At 54.2% G+C, this 19,353-nt stretch overlaps 1 protein-coding gene across 2 annotated transcripts in view; it reads left to right on the plus strand.

Annotated features, from left to right (window-relative positions):
- The first annotated feature begins 15,182 nt into the window (after nucleotides 1-15,182).
- LOC138528818 (protein BTG3-like) overlaps nucleotides 15,183-19,353 on the plus strand; it is a 79,718-nt gene continuing 75,547 nt past the window's right edge. The window contains exon 1 of one of the 2 annotated variants that reach the window (XM_069640713.1): nucleotides 15,183-15,423. The gene's annotated coding sequence lies outside the window, so the exon portion shown is untranslated. The remainder of the gene's footprint in view (nucleotides 15,424-19,353) is intronic. The other variant, XM_069640716.1, reaches the window with a different exon arrangement.

Raw genomic sequence — 19,353 nt, forward strand, 5'->3', positions numbered from 1 at the left:
CACACACATGCACATTTACACGGTGCAGATACATGCAGCTGGAACCAACATCCATGTGTGACAGCACAACCATGCCAACTTACATACACAGTAATCAAAACATGTGTGCTCACACATCTGCATTTGGCCTGCATGCTTACCCACACATACACCATCCATGTGTCTCACACATGAAAGGACTTGCATGTGTCAGCCTCACAGCCCTGTACATACACATTCATACATGGCCCTACAAAACCACATGTACAACCTGCACACTACTGGCACACCACCACACGCACAGCTTCCAATCAGTATGCATGTACACTTACCGCTCGGCTCCAGACGGGTCTGCCTCTCAAGGACCTGGATGTGGAGCGCTGGGCGTATGCGTTCCAGGACCCTCATCTGATGTTCCGACAGGTGGCCACGGCGCCCCTTAGCATCCGCTGCCTTCAAGAGGCTCCGGGCCTTGTTGAAGGTCCTGGACCTGAAGTCCTCCCAGCGCTTCTTGACATGTTGGAAGTCGCGGACTGCCACCCCCTCCGCGTTGATGGCAGTCACGATGTCCGTCCAGATCCGAGTCCGTCCTTCCTTGTCGGCTGCCGACCTTCCGAAGAGGGCATCATACTGCCCCAGGACTTGCTCCACCAGGACACCAACTTCGGTGGCATTGAAGCTGGTGGCCCTCTGCCTCTCTGGCTAGGGGTTGCCAGTGGTGCCAGATGGTGCAGTGCCCGACATGGCAACCCCAGAGGCAGGTGCGGGTGGGCAACTGGGTCCTGAGGCTGGGCTGTGGAGCGATGGAATAGCAGTCGGGTGTCTTTGGTTCCAGCAGGGGTGGTCACAGCAACAGCACCCCGGGCTGACGTGCAGGCAGCAAATGGCAGGGCACGTGGGCAGCAGGCAATCAGGCAGCAGCAAATGGCTGGTGGGAGCGTGCTCGGGGCTCTGAGGGGCAGTAATTCGGCCTTCTGGGCAGGAGAGTGGTCTTCCGTGTGTGAACGTGTGGCCAGCTTGATACGGAGTGATTTGGCACGTGAAAATCTAGCACGTCAGCGTGTAATTTGAGGAAAGGCCCTTAGCATGTCAGCACGCGTACGCGATTTCATTGGACGAAAGGCCCTTAGCGCGTAAGCGCGTCTGTGACGTGCGCGCGCGGCATTTCCCTGAACCCGGGTGCATGTTACACGTCCAAGAACTGCAAATCCGTGTGTCAGCTCGTGTAACTGGAGGTTAGGGCCTTAGCGCGTATACGCGGAAGTGACGTTGGACGTGTGGGCCGGTTCAAAAGGTACGTGTAGGATGTCATTTCCTTGTACGTTCTTTTCGTGGAGAGCGAGTGGGTGAATTCTGTACTTCTTGTCGGTTCACACGCGATTTACTTCACAGCGTTTCTAGTTCGTACTCCCTGTTACCTCTGACAGCTTTTTTCTGATTTTCTGTTGGGCCTGTTTCCTCAAACAGCGTTCACTTCTTCTTTTGTCCTGTCTCCTCAGACAGTGTACAATTCTTCTTTTGGCGGGGGTGTTGCCAACGCACACACGCACGTATTTTTCAGGCTCATTTTCCAGGCAGACGGTGAGTCGCGCACGTATTTACCAACTGTGCTTGCCCCGTGTGTCGCGTACCCCTTCAGAGGTCATTGTAGGCTGCGTGTAACACGCGTATGTTCATTTTTGTGTTTCTGGGTGCCACAGCGTAGTGCGGGTTCATTTTTCCACGCACGTGGTCTATGAGGGGTTGCGTGCACTTTATTTTCTGTTTTTGGGGTGCCTGTGCATCGCGTGACCCGTCATCTTTCCCCAGGGGTCACATACACCCTTCCTAGAGCACTAGGGTACGAATTCCATCTAGTACCCTACCCTTTTGACCCCAAATTGCCCAGGACAATAGTTTACTGCAACTCCCATACGCACAACAACATCAGTGCCATGGTTGGGAGGCGACCAAGCGGTAAGGGTGGCAAAGGTGGCCGAGCCTCAAGAGGTGGCCGTGGTAGGGGACATGGCTGGGATTTGCAGGGTACCCCTAGCCCCTCATGTGTGGAGGACCAGTCAGGGACACCCATGCCCCCCCCCATAGTTGAGGGAAACGTGGCAGACACCATCTCTGCTCAGCCCTTGCTGAACCGGCCCATTGTGGCACCTGACCTGGCAGAGGGTGACTCCCAGGCTGACTTCCAGGTCGCCAAGTCTAGGCCATGTGTGGCAGTGCAAGTTGGTGTCACCAGAACATGTGGATCAGGGGCAGCTATGTCATCTGCTGCCCCGAGTAGGTAGGGTGGGGAGGGTGCAGGGGCAGCTGCAGCTCCATCCACCCCAGCTCTGACTCTCCCAGCCAGGGCAGTGTTGGTCCCAGTCCATCTTGCTAACGTTCCCCCTGACTACGCAACACTTCAGCCAATGCCTGCACCAAGTCCCATGCTCAGTGTGCATTCCCACACTCCAACTACCCAGTCCACCAGTGCTCCTGCCCCTAGTGGCCAGAGTGGCGTAGGCCACTCAGGATCCCCACCACCTTCCAAAAAAAAGAGGAAGAGTGCTCGTCCACTACAGGCTGATACCCCAGACATGGCTACGCAGTCCGGCACGCATAGGAAGCCTAGCTTCAATGATGCCGAACGTGATGCACTTGTGCAGTATGTGTCCGCACATGACAGCGAAATGTTGATCACTTCAGGGTGCAAGACCACACCTGCTCAACGTCAGGCACACTGGCAGACCGTCGCGGACATCAAAAGTGCCCTTGGATTAGTGAGGCGCACAGCTGGTGAGTGCTACAAGCGCTGGAATGACCTTAAGCGCAGGGCAAAGAAAAAGCTGGCCTCAAGTCATGCCGCTACTCTGGTGACGGGAGGTGGGTCTCCACAAGTGGACATTGAACTCACTGTACATGAGTCTGTTGCTGGGACCTACATCACAGAGGAACAGATCCAAGGTGTGGGAGAGCTGCCAGATTACGAGGCATTGTCCGGTGAGTGCACATGCATGTGTGTGTGATCCATGTGTATGTTGTGTGTGTAAGGGGTTCTGATTGAGTGCCAGGTGAGGGTGTGTGTCCCTGAGTGGTTTGGGTCACCCATGTGCTTCATCCAAAACATTCTGCGCCCCTAGATTAGGGTATTACAGTATCCCTTCTGCCCACAGTAGACATTTTGTGCAACACCACGCCAGTTGCCCTTGAAGTGGCATCGTGCAACAACATTGTTCCGTATTTCTCATTGTTCATTCAGGCTGATTGTTTCGATCCCCCCACTTTCACTACGCATTTCTCAGCCCTATTGTCAAATGATACGTGACATGCCTATGGTACATGCCATCTGTGTGATGGCATGTGTCATGTATGTGGACTGGACATGCCACTCACAGGCCAATGTGTGATGGCTCTGCTAGCCAGCATGCAGCTAATGTGTTGCTCTTCCATCTTGGTGTCATCAGTGTCTGACATTTTCCTCCCCTTCAAACTCAGTGACAGTGCATGCATGGGAGGGTTATAGTCATGTGGGACATGTGTCAATCAAGTACTGGTTCTGTAGCTTGTAAGGCCTAATTGTGTGCCATGGTGCTAATGCCTGTTTCCATGTTTTGTCTTTCATGTTTCTGCAGGGGATGACGCACTTGATGTTGTTGAGGGTGAGGAGATGGTGCAGACCCAGGGGGGATCTCAGGCCCGACCGGGCACCAGTGGGGGACGGGGTGTGGTGGTGGGTGAGAACCAACTCTTGCTGCAGACCGTTCTCTCCAGGGGTGTCTCTGGGTGCACCTCCCCAGACCTCTATTCAGGTGTTGATTCGGATGATGAGACCTATGTGGCTTCGCAGGTAGGTGTTTCTGGAAGGTATTCTGTTCTGTCCGACCCACCTGCACCAGGGGTACTGCCCACTATGGGGATGTCAGTGTTGGTAGGTCCGCCTTTGGTGGTCACGGATGCAAGGCCACACTCCGCAACATCTGATCCTGTTCCTGGACCAGCAGATCAGAGGGGGAATGCAGTCCTGCAGCCTCAGGCAGTGCCGACACAGCAAGGCACAGTTCGCCTTGCCCCAGACAGGTGTGGTGCCCGCCAACGCGGTGGCCGTACGCCACTAGGCAATACCACATGGGATAAATCCATATACGGTATGGCAAACCAACAGGCAGCAGCATCTGAGATGATGGCTCAAGCTATGGAGAGGGTGGCCACTTCCATTGTCACCCCAGAAAGGCAGATGGAGCAACTACAGCAGGCAACAGAGTCCATTTGCCGATCACTCAGGGAGGACATGTTGGCGTCCAACAGGGACAGAACGGTGGCCCTGGACACTCTGCGGGAAGCCATTTCTTTAGAGTCCCAGGGCCAGAGGGAAGCCCTGAGGGTAGAAGTCCATCACTTCAGGCAGACTCTTGTGGACCTTGAGGCTTCCACTGTCACGAGAACAGAACAGCTGCTGGAGCGGGTCACACATATGCTCTCAGCAGAGATGCAGGCAACTCGGGAGGAGGTCCGGGCATCACGTCAGGTGGTGCATGGGGATCTCCGCACCATATTCCTCCAGAACGAGACCTTCCACACCCGCATGCTTGCTGCCATGGAGGACCAGACTAGGGCTTTGCGTGGGCTGCCACCCATAGCACCACCACCTCCTGTGGCGGCAGCAGCACAGAGTGATGAGAGCGACCACAGCGATTCTGAATCTCTCACGATAGCGTAGCCGTGCAGGCCATGAGCCCCTGGAGGTGTTTTTTTTCTCGCAACATCCACACAGGAGGCTGTTGGTGTGCACCCTGTCCTCGGACCTCCTGGGTGGCCTCCCCCACCCCCCATGGCCCCCCATGGCCATTTTTGATTTTTGGTTTTTGAGTTTTTGTTACAGTGTGTTGCCTTGTGTGGCTCCCGTGGGCATCCACTGTATTCCGGCTGGGCACATGCAGGCTTGTCCTGAGTTTGGGTTAGATGCTTGGGTTCGTGACACACACACCCCTCCTGCTTCCCGTTTCCATGGGTTTGCAAAGGGTGTGCCCAAGTGACAGTCACTTACACAGTGACGTTGGACTCCCATGACATGTGTGGGCAGTCTGTATTCAATACTGTGTATACATTCCTAGTGCATATTGTTGTAGTATTGTACACTGCATGGTGTATTGATGTGTGCTTGTGCATCCATGTCTCCCTCATAATTTGCAGGTTCATTCCTCATGTCTTCACAAGGCTGTCTACTTTGGAGATGGAGTTCATGTTGTAAGCAGTGCACTTCCAGATTTGCGTGGCACCAACACTGTACAGTTGGAAGTGGTCGATGTGCTAGCATCACCAGGTTGTAAGACTACGTACCCTTTAACTTAGTACGGTCATGTGAATGCTATGTTTGGGGTTGGCTAGCTGCATTGTATTGTGGTAAGTCTTTGGTCATGTGTGTTGTCAGTTCTACATTAATGGGAGCATATTGTGTGTGGCCATTTTCCGTTCGGGACACTGTACTTTGTGACACTTGTGTCATGTTTTGGGGATTCCTTTGTTTGCACTCACATAGCATGACATGCCATGGTGTGTTGGGTAGGAGGTGTTGGGTGACATGGCACTGTTGTCATGTTGTATCTTGCAAGGGGGTAATGATTTTAGCAGCACAGAAGTGTGTCTTTTGATGACACAGCATTGGTGGTGTTTGTGTAGGCAGGGATGCACACAATGGAACACTTCCAGGTGAACAATCTCAGACTGGTATGGTTGTGACAGTTGACTGTCACTTGACTCATCATCATTGATAGTCAGCTGGTATGTGCCAGGGCTGTGTGCACTCCACAGGGGTGTGATTTTAGGTGAAGTAATTAGCCACCAGCTGCGTACGGGCTGCCTCACCCCGTGCCCTTTCCCCTCCCATGCGCAGCGGGCGTGCATGTGGTTGGGGATGTGGGGGCACCACCATGTCCATGGGCAGGCCCCGGCGTGTTGCAACGTTGTGCAGGACACATGCTGCCACTATGATCCTGCACACTACTGGGGGAGCGTATAACAGCTGCCCACCAGAACGGTCAAAGGAGCGAAAGCGTGACATGAGCACTCCGAATGTGCGCTCCACTATGCCCCGGGTTGCAATATGGGCTGTGTTGTATCTTACCTCGGGTGGCGTGGTGGGGTTCCGAATTGGCGTCATCATGTGGGTGCTCAGAGGGTAGGAACTGTCCCCTAGGGAGGTGGTGATGGGTATCATTAGTGGGGTTGTGACATTACTCAGTATCTGACATGCATGCATGTGCTGTGGCATTTATACTCACCGATCAGCCATGTATCGCCATGCCGCCCAGCTTCTAGGCCCCGGCTTAGGGTTGACATTCTGTAAATGAAACTGTCGTGCGTGGACCCTGGATAGTTGGCATATACTGAGGTGATGATTCCCTTGGCATCACATACTACCTGGACATTGATGGAATGCCAGTGCTTGCGGTTTCTATAGATGTGCTCAGATGCCTTGGGGGGACGTAGAGCCACATGGGTGCAGTCAATGGCACCTAGCACTTTGGGGAAGTGTGCCACCCCGTAAAAATCCTGGACGACAGCCTGCCTTTCTGCAGGTGTTCTGGGCAGGTATATGTGCATGCGTACTGATGGGCGTGCAGTCATGATGGCCAAGACCTGGTTTAGGCAGCGTGACTGCGTGGCCTGTGACACCCCCCCCCCCACTATGGCACTTGTCCGCTGAAATGATCCAGTGGCCAAGAAGTGCAGTACATTAAGGACCTTCTCCAGGGGGCTGAGTGCTTGGGAGCAGAGGGTGGGTGATGTGAGGTCATCCTCCCACTCACTGACCAGGTCGAGTATTATGTGAGGTGGAAACCTGTAACTCCCATACACGTGGTCATCAGGCATCCCAAAAAGGCTGGTTCTGGGTGTAAAAATTCTGGCCCTGACTATCCTCCTCCTCCTACTGCGGTATCCCACGGCCACTGCTGCTAGGAACGGTATATTCATCCTGGCGTCTGAGCTTGTTTGTTGTTTGCGCGCACTTTTATGCTGCACGGGTCGACGTTCGCCTGCTTCCTGCTGGCGTACGTGTTTCCGGATTCGCACGTCTTTTTTGGCGTGTGCGTGTGGGCGTTCCGCGCATTTGCCTCCTGTACTTCCACGCCCACCACAGTAATACACGTACCCCGCTTGCCCAGGCCCAATCGCGTGTAAAACTTCCCGCGAGCCCCTGAAGTACACTTACCCCGCTCGCCCAAGCCCAATTGCATGTAAAACTTCCCACGAGCCCCTGAAGTACACGTACCCCGCTCGCCCAGGCAAACTCGCGTGTAAAACTTCCCGCGAGCCCCTGAAGTACACGTACCCCGCTCGCCCAGGCACAATCGCGTGTGAAACTTCCTGCACACCCCCGAAATACACGCTATTTTTGACACAGCGGGTGTCCGTGTTTGTCGCGTACCCCTTTGCACGTCATTTGTCCTAGAGGGCCACAGTATGGGACATTCATCAGAGCTGTATATACGGCTTTTTGTTAGCGCACATTTTTTTAATGCACAGGGACGCTACCGCCTGCCTTCGTGTGGCGGACATGTGTTGATGTACATAGTTGACTTTTGGTTTGTGTCATGGGATCGCCATTTCACTGCTGTGGGGTGGGGGTGCAAGGGGACATGAGTGGGACATGAGTGGGGGCTTGCTCGCAGGTGCCCTGCTCTGCTGGGGGGTGGGGGTGCAAGGGGACATGAGTGGGACATGAGTGGGGGCCTGCTGGCAGGTGCCCTGCACTGCTGGGGTGTGGGGGTGCAAGGGGACATGACTGGGGGCCTGCTGGCAGGTGCCCCTCAGTGCTGGGGGTTGGGTGTGCAAGGGGACACGAGTGGGGGCCTGCTGGCAGGTGCCCTGCACTGCTGGGGGGTGGGGGTGCAAGGGGACATGAGTGGGACATGAGTGGGGCCTGCTGGCAGGTGCCCTGCACTGCTGGGGGGTGGGGGTGCAAGGGGACATGAGTGGGGGCCTGCTGGCAGGTGCCCCTCAGTGCTGGGGTGTGGGTGTGCAAGGGGACACGAGTGGGGGCCTGCTGGCAGGTGCCCTGCACTGCTGGGGGGTGGGGGTGCAAGGGGACATGAGTGGGAGCCTGCTGGCAGGTGCCCTGCACTGCTGGGGGGTGGGGGTGCAAGGGGACATGAGTGGGACATGAGTGGGGGCCTGTTGGCAGGTGCCCCTCAGTGCTGGGGGGTGGGTGTGCAAGGGGACATGAGTGGGGGCCTGCTGGCAGGTGCCCTGCACTGCTGGGGGTGGGGGTGCAAGGGGACATGAGTGGGGACCTGCTGGCCGGTGCCCTGCACTGCTGGGGGGTGGGGGTGCAAGGGGACATGAGTGGGGACCTGCTGGCAGGTGCCCTGCACTGTAGGGGGGTGGGGTGCAAGGGGACATGAGTGGGACATGAGTGGGGGCCTGCTGGCAGGGGACATGAGTGGGACATGAGTGGGGGCCTGCTGGCAGGTGCCCCTCAGTGCTGGGGGGTGGGTGTACAAGGGGATATGAGTGGGGGCCTGCTGGCAGGTGCCCTGCACTGCTGGGGGGTGGGTGTGGAGGGCGTCATGCGTTGGTGATCAGTAGTGAAAGCTGACATGTGGCTTGCCTGGGGGGCATGCCCATGGTGGATGGGCTGCCTGCGGGACATGACCAGGGGTGCAGTGTAGTCCCCTGTGGTGTGGGCTGCCTGCAGGGGCCGTGGAGGGTGTAGAGGGAACACCTGGGAGGACCCACACTGCCAATTCACGTGTAGGACTCCTCTGCACCCCAGATATACACGTACTCGACTCGCACAGGGCGTGTCGCGTGTGAAACTTCCTGCGCACCCCCGAAATACACGTACCCCGCTCGCCCAAGGCCAATCACGTGTGAAACTTCCTGCGCACCCCAGATTTACACGTACCCAGCCCAATCGCGTGTGAAACTTCACGCGAACCCCAGGAATACATGCACCCCACTCGCACAGGGCCTATCGTGTGTGAGACTTCCCGCGAACCCGAGATTTACACGTACCCAGGCCAATTGCGTGTGCAACTTCACGCGAACCCCAGGAATACACGCACCCCACTCGCACAGGGCCTATTGCATGTAAAACTTCCCGCAAACACTAGATTCACACGCACCCCGCTCGCCCAAGTGTCACGCCCCTGCGGAGACCATGGTCACTGTGGCATAGATGGTCTCTTAGACGGATTGCGGCCATCTTTACTCCCAAGATGGCCGCCGCTATGGATGGTGTGGGTCTAGACTTACACCAAGGCCGCACGGTGGAAGGACCGCCCCCCTGATCCGGAGTCGGTTCATCTGTTCCTGTGGACAACACGCGGATGCGTTGCTACTCTTCCACAACAGCGCTTCGTGAGTTCGATACTAGGATCTATTGCATACTAGTTTGTTTGTCATTCCTTCTGTGTAATTCAACCCTTTCATTCACCTGTTTCAGACTTGACTCCTTCTCCCAACTCTTGCACAACATCGGCGACTCGAGTGTACTCTCTCAGCCACACTCGTTACGAGCTGAACCTCACTGATCGGTTCGCTAGTGAGAATTCCTTCCTGGCGTGCGGTACGTGAGAATTGATAGTCAGTCCCTAGTATATCCGGGGGTTAGAAGAAGAACCAGAATTGACACCTGATATTATTTCACCTATTCAGAAGCAGGGATATGCGGGGTCCGATCCGCAGCATTGAGATTTGAGACTCATTCTCTTCCTGGGACGTCCTCGAGGTTACTCCTATCCGCGTCTCATCGGAAGACCTACAATATAGCCCGATAAGTCGTATCCCCCTTCCAATCAGGTACTCCTCGTTTTCTCTACCCATATTCTGCCTTCTACTTACCCTTCTTAAACTTACCACTTTCCTCTGTCTTTATCCAGACGGCTCCCCTCCAGCGGATAGTCCGGGTACCAAAAACCTCTCCAGACAGACGACATCTATCCAGTGGCCGTCGACACAGGGTTTTCTTTCCCAGAGGGTTTCCCTGGGGTCCTTCCCCTCCTTAATCCTTGATTTGAAGGCGGAGGAAGGGTCTCAGGGAGGCACTCATTCTCTACCCCTGTCGGAACCATTTCTGAAGAAGGAAGCATAGGAAGGAGAACGACTGGTGTTTCTCTAAGGCAGGGGTGCACAACTGATTTTGACAGAGGGCCGAAAGTACCTTACATGAGGGCTATAGTGGGCAGAAAAGTAAATGTGGGCGCGGCGGTAGGCGGGGCGTGGCAGGAGGCTTTTTAAACCCCCAATTTGTACTAAACACATGGAAAAAGAGTGTTTTTGAGGGGTAACGATTTTTATTTGCATTTCAAACTTACATTTTGTACTACACATTTTTCATTGTTATAATTTATTTCTATTTAGTTATTGTATCTCGCCTGCTTAATTAACTTATATATATTTTATTGACCCTAGATACACTATGCCCCATGGCACTCTCACCCCCAACCAAACACTATGCCCCATGGCCCCCTCACCCCCAATCAAACACTATGCCCCATGGCCCCCTCACCCCCAACCAAACATTATGCCCCATGGCCCCCTCATCCCCAACCAAACACTATGCCCCATGGCCCCCTCACCCCCAACCAAACACTATGCCCCATGGCCCCCTCACCCCCAACCAAGCACTATGCCCCATATGTCCCTCACCCCCAACCAAACACTATGCCCCATGGCCCCCTCACCCCCAACCAAACACTATGCCCCATGGCCCCCTCACCCCCAACCAAACACTATACCCCATATGTCCCTCACCCCCCAACCAAACACTATGCCCCATGGCCTCCTCACCCCCAACCAAACACTATGCCCCATGGCCCCCTCACCCCCAACCAAACACTATGCCCCATATGTCCCTCACCCCCAACCAAACACTATGCCCCATGGCCCCCTCACCCCCAACCAAACACTATGCCCCATATGTCCCTCACCCCCAACCAAACACTATGCCCCATGGCCCCCTCACCCCCAACCAAACACTATGCCCCATATGTCCCTCACTCCAAACCAAACACTATGCCCCATATGTCCCTCACCCCCAACCAAACACTATGCCCCATATGTCCCTCACCCCCAACCAAACACTATGCCCCATGGCCTCCTCACCCCCAACCAAACACTATGCCCCATGGCCCCCTCACCCCAACCAAACACTATGCCCCATATGTCCCTCACCCCCAACCAAACACTATGCCCCATGGCCCCCTCACCCCCAACCAAACACTATGCCCCATATGTCCCTCACCCCCAACCAAACACTATGCCCCATGGCCCCCTCACCCCCAACCAAACACTATGCCCCATGGCCCCCTCACCCCCAACCAAACACTGTGCCCCATATGTCACTCACCCCAAACCAAACACTATGCCCCATATGTCCCTCACCCCCAACCAAACACTATGCCCCATATGTCCCTCTCCCCCAACCAAACACTATGCCCCATGGCCCCCTCACCCCCAACCAAACACTATGCCCCATGGCCCCCTCGCCCCCAACCAAACACTATGCCCCATATGTCCCTCACCCCCAACCAAACACTATGCCCCATGGCCCCCTCACCCCCAACCAAACACTATGCCCCATGGCCCCCTCACCCCCAACCAAACACTATGCCCCATGGCCCCCTCACCCTCAACCAAACACTATGCCCCGTATGTCCCTCACCCCCAACCAAACACTATGCCCCATGGCCTCCTCACCCCCAACCAAACACTATGCCCCACGGCCCCCTCACCCCCAACCAAACACTATGCCCCATATGTCCCTCACCCCCAACCAAACACTATGCCCCATGGCCCCCTCACCCCCAACCAAACACTATGCCCCATACGTCCCTCACCCCCAACCAAACACTATGCCCCATGGCCTCCTCACCCCCAACCAAACACTATGCCCCATGGCCTCCTCACCCCCAACCAAACCCCCCACCCCATGGCCCCCTCACCCCCAACCAAACCCCCCAACTCAGCACACACACAAACATGCACCAATACAGACCCAAACCCCCACCCCCCAACTCACCACACACACAAACATGCACCCATAAAGACCCGAACCCCCACCCCCCAACTCCAAACCCCCCACCCCCCAACTCAGCACACACACTCTCAAGCATGCACCCATACAGACCCGAACCCCCCCACCCCCCAACTCAGCACACACACAAACATGCACCCATACAGGCCCGAACCCCCCACCCCCCAACTCCAAACCCCCCACCCCGCAACTCAGCACACACACTCTCAAGCATGCACCCATACAGACCCGAACCCCCCACCCCCCAACTCAGCACACACACAAACATGCACCCATACAGACCCGAACCCCCCACCCCCCAACTCAGCACACAAACATGCACCCATACAGACCCGAACCCCCCACCCCCAACTCAGCACACACTCAAGCATTCACCCATACAGACCCGAACCCCCACCCCCCAACTCAGCACATACACAAACATGCACCCATACAGACCCGAACCCCCCACCCCCCAAATCAGCACACACACAAACATGCACCCATAAAGACCCGAACCCCCACCCTCCAACTCAGCACACAAAAAACATTCAAATCAAAACATTCATACACATCCGACACACATCCGACACCCCCCACTCCCGCATCTCAACATACACACAAAATACATTCAAATACAAACATTCACACACCCCCCCACATCTCAACATACACACAAAATAAATTCAAATACAAACATTCACACACGTCCCCACATCTCAACATACACACAAAATACATTCAAATACAAACATTCATACACATCCGACACACACCCCCACCCCCGCATCTCAACATACACACAAAATACATTCAAATACAAACATGCATACACATCCGACACACCCCCCCACCCCCGCATCTCAACATACACACAAAATACATTCAAATACAAACATTCATACACATCCGGCACACCCCCCACCCCCGCATCTCAACATACACACAAAATACATTCAAATACAAACATTCATACACATCCGACACACTTCCCGACCCCCGCATCTCAACATACACACAAAATACATTCAAATACAAACATGCATACACATCCGACACCCCCCCCCACCCCCGCATCTCAACATACACACAAAATACATTCAAATACAAACATTCATACACATCCGACACACACCCCACCCCCGCATCTCAACATACACACAAAATACATTCAAATACAAACATACATACACATCCGACACACACCCCCACCCCCGCATCTCAACATACACACAAAATACATTCAAATACAAACATTCATACACATCCGACACCCCCCCGCAACATACACACACAAACATAAAGCAAAACAAACCCGACACACAAACACAAACAGACCACTTACCGGAGACGTGCTGGAAGGCAGGTAAGCGGCAGGTAAACTGGAATGCTGGAATCTTACTACGGCTGGCGTGGTCCAATGCTGAAATGCCTTCCGGCATCAAGCCTTATGGACCACGCCAGCCGTAGTGCTGGCCCTCCATTGGTGCAGCACACACGCATTACGTGGCTCGTAGGAGCGACGTGATGCGTGTGTGTGCTGAGCCAATGAGGGCCAGTGTTTCCACCGGCCCGGAAGACAACAAAGACTTTCCTAATGGAGGGTGGCCGCAACTGGCCCGCGGGCCGTATGTTGTGCACCCATGCTCTAAGGTAACCTTTCGGTGTATTCAAATTCCTCGTAATTTGTCTAATTATTACACCAAGGCCAATCGCGTGTGAAACTTCCTGCGCACCCCTGGAATATACGTATCCCACTCCCCCAGGCACGATTGCGTGTAGAACTTCACGCGCACCCCTGAAATACACGTACCCCGCTCCCCCAGGCCCGATCACGTGTAAAACTTCCCACGCACACCCGAAATACATGCACAAGCTAATTTTTCACACAGCGGGTGTCGCTGTTTGTCACGTACCCCTTTGCACGTCATTTGTCCTAGGGGTCCACAGTATGGGACATTCATCAGAGCTGTATATTCGTGCTTTTTGTTAGCGCACATTTTGGCGCACATTTTGGCGCACATTTTTTTTCCAGCGCAGGGACGCTACCGTTTGCCTTCGTGTGGAGGACGGGTTTGGGTCTGTGCGCGTTTTTGCCCGTGCGCTGGTTTGCCCTATTCGATTCCATGAATACGTGTTGTAGGCGAGCGTGTGGGCGTTCCGTGCACTTGCCTCCTGTACTTCCCCCGTGACGCCCACATTTTTACGAGTTGTTCCCCATTCCGAGTGTTACGCCCCATGTTCCGCCTACTTTTGTTATGTGCGCCGCGCTATGTGCTCTTTCGCTGTGGCCTTAGCGCACGCCGTTAGATAACCTGTGCGCCGGCGTGTGCCGCGCACTTTTTCAGCGCACATCCCTGATTTTACTCGCGCACGGACTTCCATGAATAGATGTGCGCTGGTTTCCCTGCGATATTCGCACTTGCACTGCGATTTTCGCTCTTTCACCTGCAAATCGCACGTTTTCGCAGGCTTGCGCCGAAATTTTCGGCGCACATTAATTCCATGAATCGGCTTGAAAATCTGCCTTATAATATGCCCTGGCTTTTCCGTGCATGTTCACCTATCACTGCGCATCTTGAGCAACGTCAGCTCTGCACATCGGACAATACACCCGCTTTCCTCTACCCTACAATTAAACCAGGGGACCCCGCCCAAACCTATTCCCATTATCGACCCCCCCAGCCCACCCACCTATGAGGCTGACTCCCAACTGCGATAAAAATGTGGGTTCGTGGCGTCATCCTGTGACATCACTCAAGGGCCCCCGGATACAGGCACCACTCCTGGGATCAGACAGTCAGATACTGCAGGAACACATCCTCCACATATGTGGTAACACTCTGGGATGTTTACGTGCCCCAAAGTCGGCCATCCGCATTACACAATCAACTGCTCACAGTGTTGGGAAAGTTGAGAAAACTCGATAAAAGTACGGCATTCAATATCCGCACTCAAGTGATACCCAGGGCAGGCGATTCATAAAACGAGCCCATGCTGAAGACTCTCTGGTCCAGTGCGTGCCAGGCCAAGGCCCCCGGGCACGTGTCCGTTGTTGTTGCTGCCTTCTGATGAGGAAGATGCCGGGAATGGCGGTGGTGATGCGGGAAGCGTCGCGGGGGCACAGGATCTCCTTACAAGGGCCGCCGTGACATCAGAGGGACTCCCCTCCCCTCCCCTCCCCTCGGGGAGGACAGTGAGTGAGCGATCTCTGAGTCAGAGGCGGGCTCAGCCGGCGCGACACGCACGCGGCTCTGCCCACTACGCACCATCAACACAAGGGGACGAGGCGGAGCGAGCCAGGCAGCGTGCTCGGCCGGGGCAGAGAAGGAAGCAAGCGTGCTCGGCTGGGACAAGGCAAGGAAACGTGCTCGGCCGGGACAGAGCAGGCAGCGTGCTCGTTCTCCCGCCCCACAGACTGCCAGCGAGCCGGAACACAGCAGCCGGACAGGGTAAGTTAACCGGGACCTCCAGGAAACCCAAGACAGTATCCGAAAGATTTACGAAAAGTGGCGGCAAGTTCTACTCGCCTGGCCGCTTTAAGAACACAAGCTGGAACTCGTGTTCCCTGCGCCCCGCTTTCTCGACTGGGATAGCGCCTTGAGGCGATCTAGCGCCCAGAGCGCAGATAAAATATGTTTAATCACTCTGTTAAAGCTCTCTGGCGCGTTCGCTGTAACGATTCTCAAATTACATATTGAAACAATAAAGTGTAGGAACAACTTTTCGAACTGTCAGGGCAGAACACATGCTGACCCGACGTGCTCTGGAACTCGCGAAGGAGAGACATTGGCAGGCTGGGCTGTTTCATGGAGACTGCCCCCTCACAGCGAGGACAGTCGCTCTGCGTGAGACATTGCCCTCGAGTGATCTAAAGACGGGTGCAGTCTCTTGTGGTTCCTGCACGCCATTGCTCAGCCTGCGCCCCCTCCACGGGCTCACGAGGTGTGCCTCTAGCAATGCGGTTTGGTTGTTCTTATTGTTTGAATTCCTGTTTTTCTGGCCATGCTACACTAGAGGGAGGGGAAGTGTGAGGGGGGGTAAGCAGAGTGTGTTGTTGCCAACAGCCTTCCGAGCGGAGAATAGGGCCACGTGGGCTTTGTAAACACCCCCCCCCCCGGTCCTGTATCACGCTCGACTAACATTACAGGTGCCCCAGGTGACAAGAGAAGGCACATGGGGTTACTCTGATTACTCGCAATCCCCACTTTTAGTTAAGACTTTTTAAAAAAAATCTTGGCATTCTGGTACTTGTAGTGCTTGATTTGACATTTTAAATGTAGATGTCTTTAGAATGCAGGGTGGAAAAAGAAGATTTAGCGAACCATTTAGTCTTGTATCCGACTTTGAGAGGGATTTCTGGGACATGTAGTCCTCCTGGCTCGGGACTAAGTAGTCCGTACTCATAGCGTTCTGTGGAAACATCCTCATTGAGTGAGGTAGGGTGCATTCTGTGGCAAGTAGTCCGGGGTTAAGTTCTGCTCTTGGTGAAGTAGTGTACATTCCCGCACAAATCATTGTGCAGAATGAGGCTGTGCACCCCAGACCTGTGCACCGCTGAAGGCTTTCCTGCACAGAGAGGCAATGTAAACATGCAATCCTATGAGGTCATCTACGTAGTTTTTCTGCAACATGTGTTCAGGGTCGGCTGAAGGTCAGCGGGGGCCCATTTTAATGGTCTGTTGGGCCCTGTGGTAAAGGGTCGGGTCAAGGTCAGCGGGGGCCTCTGCCAAGCCCCGGAATCGACCATGCCGCCTGGTACACCTGCGTGCTGTCCTTTGCATGCCCCCCCCACCGTTATTCATGCTGCTCCATGCACAGTAGCGTAACTCCAATAATACTATGAATAATTAAAGCATGAGTGAGGGAGAGTTTCTCTGTAGTCCACACTGGCTGAGAGCCATACGACGCTGCTGCTGTGGCAGTGTAAGGAACATAAGGCACGTTAAGCTAAAGCCCATTTGCTCAGTATCAAAGGCCACGTGGGGAAGCCGAAATGCAAGCACTTGTTTCCCAGATTACACTTTAAAGAGCAGAGAATACTACCTTGCTCTGCTGTTCGTTTTAGAATCCGCATTCAATGCTTGCTGTGAAGGTGTATTTCATGGACTCGGTTAGTACTCCCTTCGGTAAATCTGTCATGAAATATCAACCTGTTGGTATATGCAAACAGTGAAATAGAAACAGGGTTTCAAAAGCAAATACAAGTCTTCTGAAAAATAATAAAGGGTCACACAAGGATTACAAAAAAGAGCAGTGACATGCATCTTTTTAAAACACATATCTCAGTTACAGGTGCACAACCTCATGAGCTACCTCATAGCATTTCTATTTTAGACACAGAACCCCTGATGGAAGCAATGTGGCCTCATAACAGACTGAGGCAAGAAGAAACAATCATGGAAACAGGAACACTCGGGGGAGGGGGGGGAGCAGGGCCAGAGGGGGGCCTAACAGAGCAGGAGGAGAACACTCTCCAGGAAAGAGCTAATGGGATGGAATACAGCACCAGGTCCAGTGGGGCACGCTTTCTTTGATTTTGGCTGCAGGGCAAACGCTGCATAAGGCAGGCACAGGGGGGGCGCACACCATAACAATGGAGAACAGTAGAGGGCCTAGGAAACCCTGCACGCAGCCTGCCTTGTGAAAACGTGCAAGCTGCAAAGCTCCTGTCACATGGCAGGGGAGAGGGGGCACAATCAAAGCTGCTCACGTGTTCCAGTTCTTTTGTAACCCAGTCGGCACCTTGCCATCATTACCCCAAGGGGGATTCCGAGTTGGAGTAGCGACAAAGCTGAAAAGAGGTGCTAATGCATACTTGCCAACATACCCATTCCAATCTGTAGGTGCTTATCCAGTCCTGTTTTTTTCCTTTGCATTCTACTTTTCCCTTTATAAAACTCAGGGACATATAGGAAGGGTCTGCCGTGTTCGCTGGATCTGAACGCCGGCGTGATAGCCAGCACTGATGGAGAGGCATGTGAAGGCACGACGAGGTGATCGAGTGAGTGATGGTGCTAGCAAAGGCAGCTTGTCCCGGGCACACGGCAAAGGGTAGTTTAATGTACAAAAGAACACAACACAGAGCGAGCTTCCCACCCCCTGAGGCTCGGGGCCCATTCCAACTGAAAGGCCCCGGTGCTGCCCCTGCATGTAGTGCTGCGCGTTGCCAACTGTACTGACTGAGTCTGAATATATCCCTGCGCACGTAGGGTGAGATTTAGTGGGCGACACGAGGAAGCGTGCATTCCAGAAGATGCCCTGCGGGTACTTCTATTACCAACGGAGCTAGAGTGAATTCTGAGCTATGCATTCCCGCGGAGACATCGGTAATGGAAGGCGTATTGCAGTCCTTGACCCGTACCTGCATTTCTAATAAGTATCGAGACTGTCCTTTGACAAGTTGTCCTGCTGTGGCATCTGTGTTGCGGGGTGCCGTGTGCATTCTGGGGCATGTAGTCTCCTGAGTGCACTTTGGGAAATCTAGGGCCTCTTTCTTGGTGTGTATTCTGACGTTTGAGGGCAGTACCCTGGGCAAATTGTCAATTCCTAGCATGTGAGTGATTCCTGTGCAGTTGAGGTGGCACCATAGATCAGGGTCTCTCCATTGCAAACTGTCCTTTTGTCACGCACCTTTTACATCCATTGTAGCACTACTTATTCATGGAACGCTGGTTCAGCCAGCCCCTCATGGAACCCTCTCAACGTGTCCAAATTACCAGGAGCTGGGGACTTGTTAGCTCCTGGGTAGGGCGACCAGATAAAACATAAATAAAAAAAAAACTCGCCAGGCCATAGACATAGAAGTAGGACTACCATAAATACAAATACAACTGTAGTCCTACTGGCCTGTTGTGGGGGGGGGTGTGCTCCCAGGCACACTCCTCTCATTGGAGGAGAGCGCCAGGGAGGGGAAGTGGGAGGAAATGGGGGTGGGGGGGTGAAAAGCATTTCACGCCCCCATTCATGCAGGAAGAGTCGCAACAGGACCAGATTTCGGTATTTCAAAATCGGACCTGGCACACACCGGGACCGTAGCCACCCAAACATGCAAACACCGGGGCGGAGCGCGATTTCCATGGACTGTCTCTGGGTGGTGGGGGCGGGGGAGGGACTAGGACGTCTGGTCACACTACTCCTGGGTATGCCCGAGCAGAATACCTGGTTAGCTGAATACCAGAAGCTGCCTTTGACTCCCTGTGTCGCATTTTGTCATCCATACACATCTTTGCTAAATGTACTCTAGGTGTTAGTGCGGCTGCTTTGACGGCAGCCATTTTGGTGCGGCTGCTTTGGTGCAGATCCCTTGTCGTCGTGCCCTATTGGATGCGGCCCGAGGGGATCTATCGGCACCGGCCAAATAGGCGCACAATCCCAGCATA

This window comes from Ambystoma mexicanum, chromosome 1q (assembly GCF_040938575.1).
Source record: "Ambystoma mexicanum isolate Mex_15411 chromosome 1q, UKY_AmexF1_1, whole genome shotgun sequence".
Taxonomy (NCBI): Eukaryota; Metazoa; Chordata; class Amphibia; order Caudata; family Ambystomatidae; genus Ambystoma; species Ambystoma mexicanum.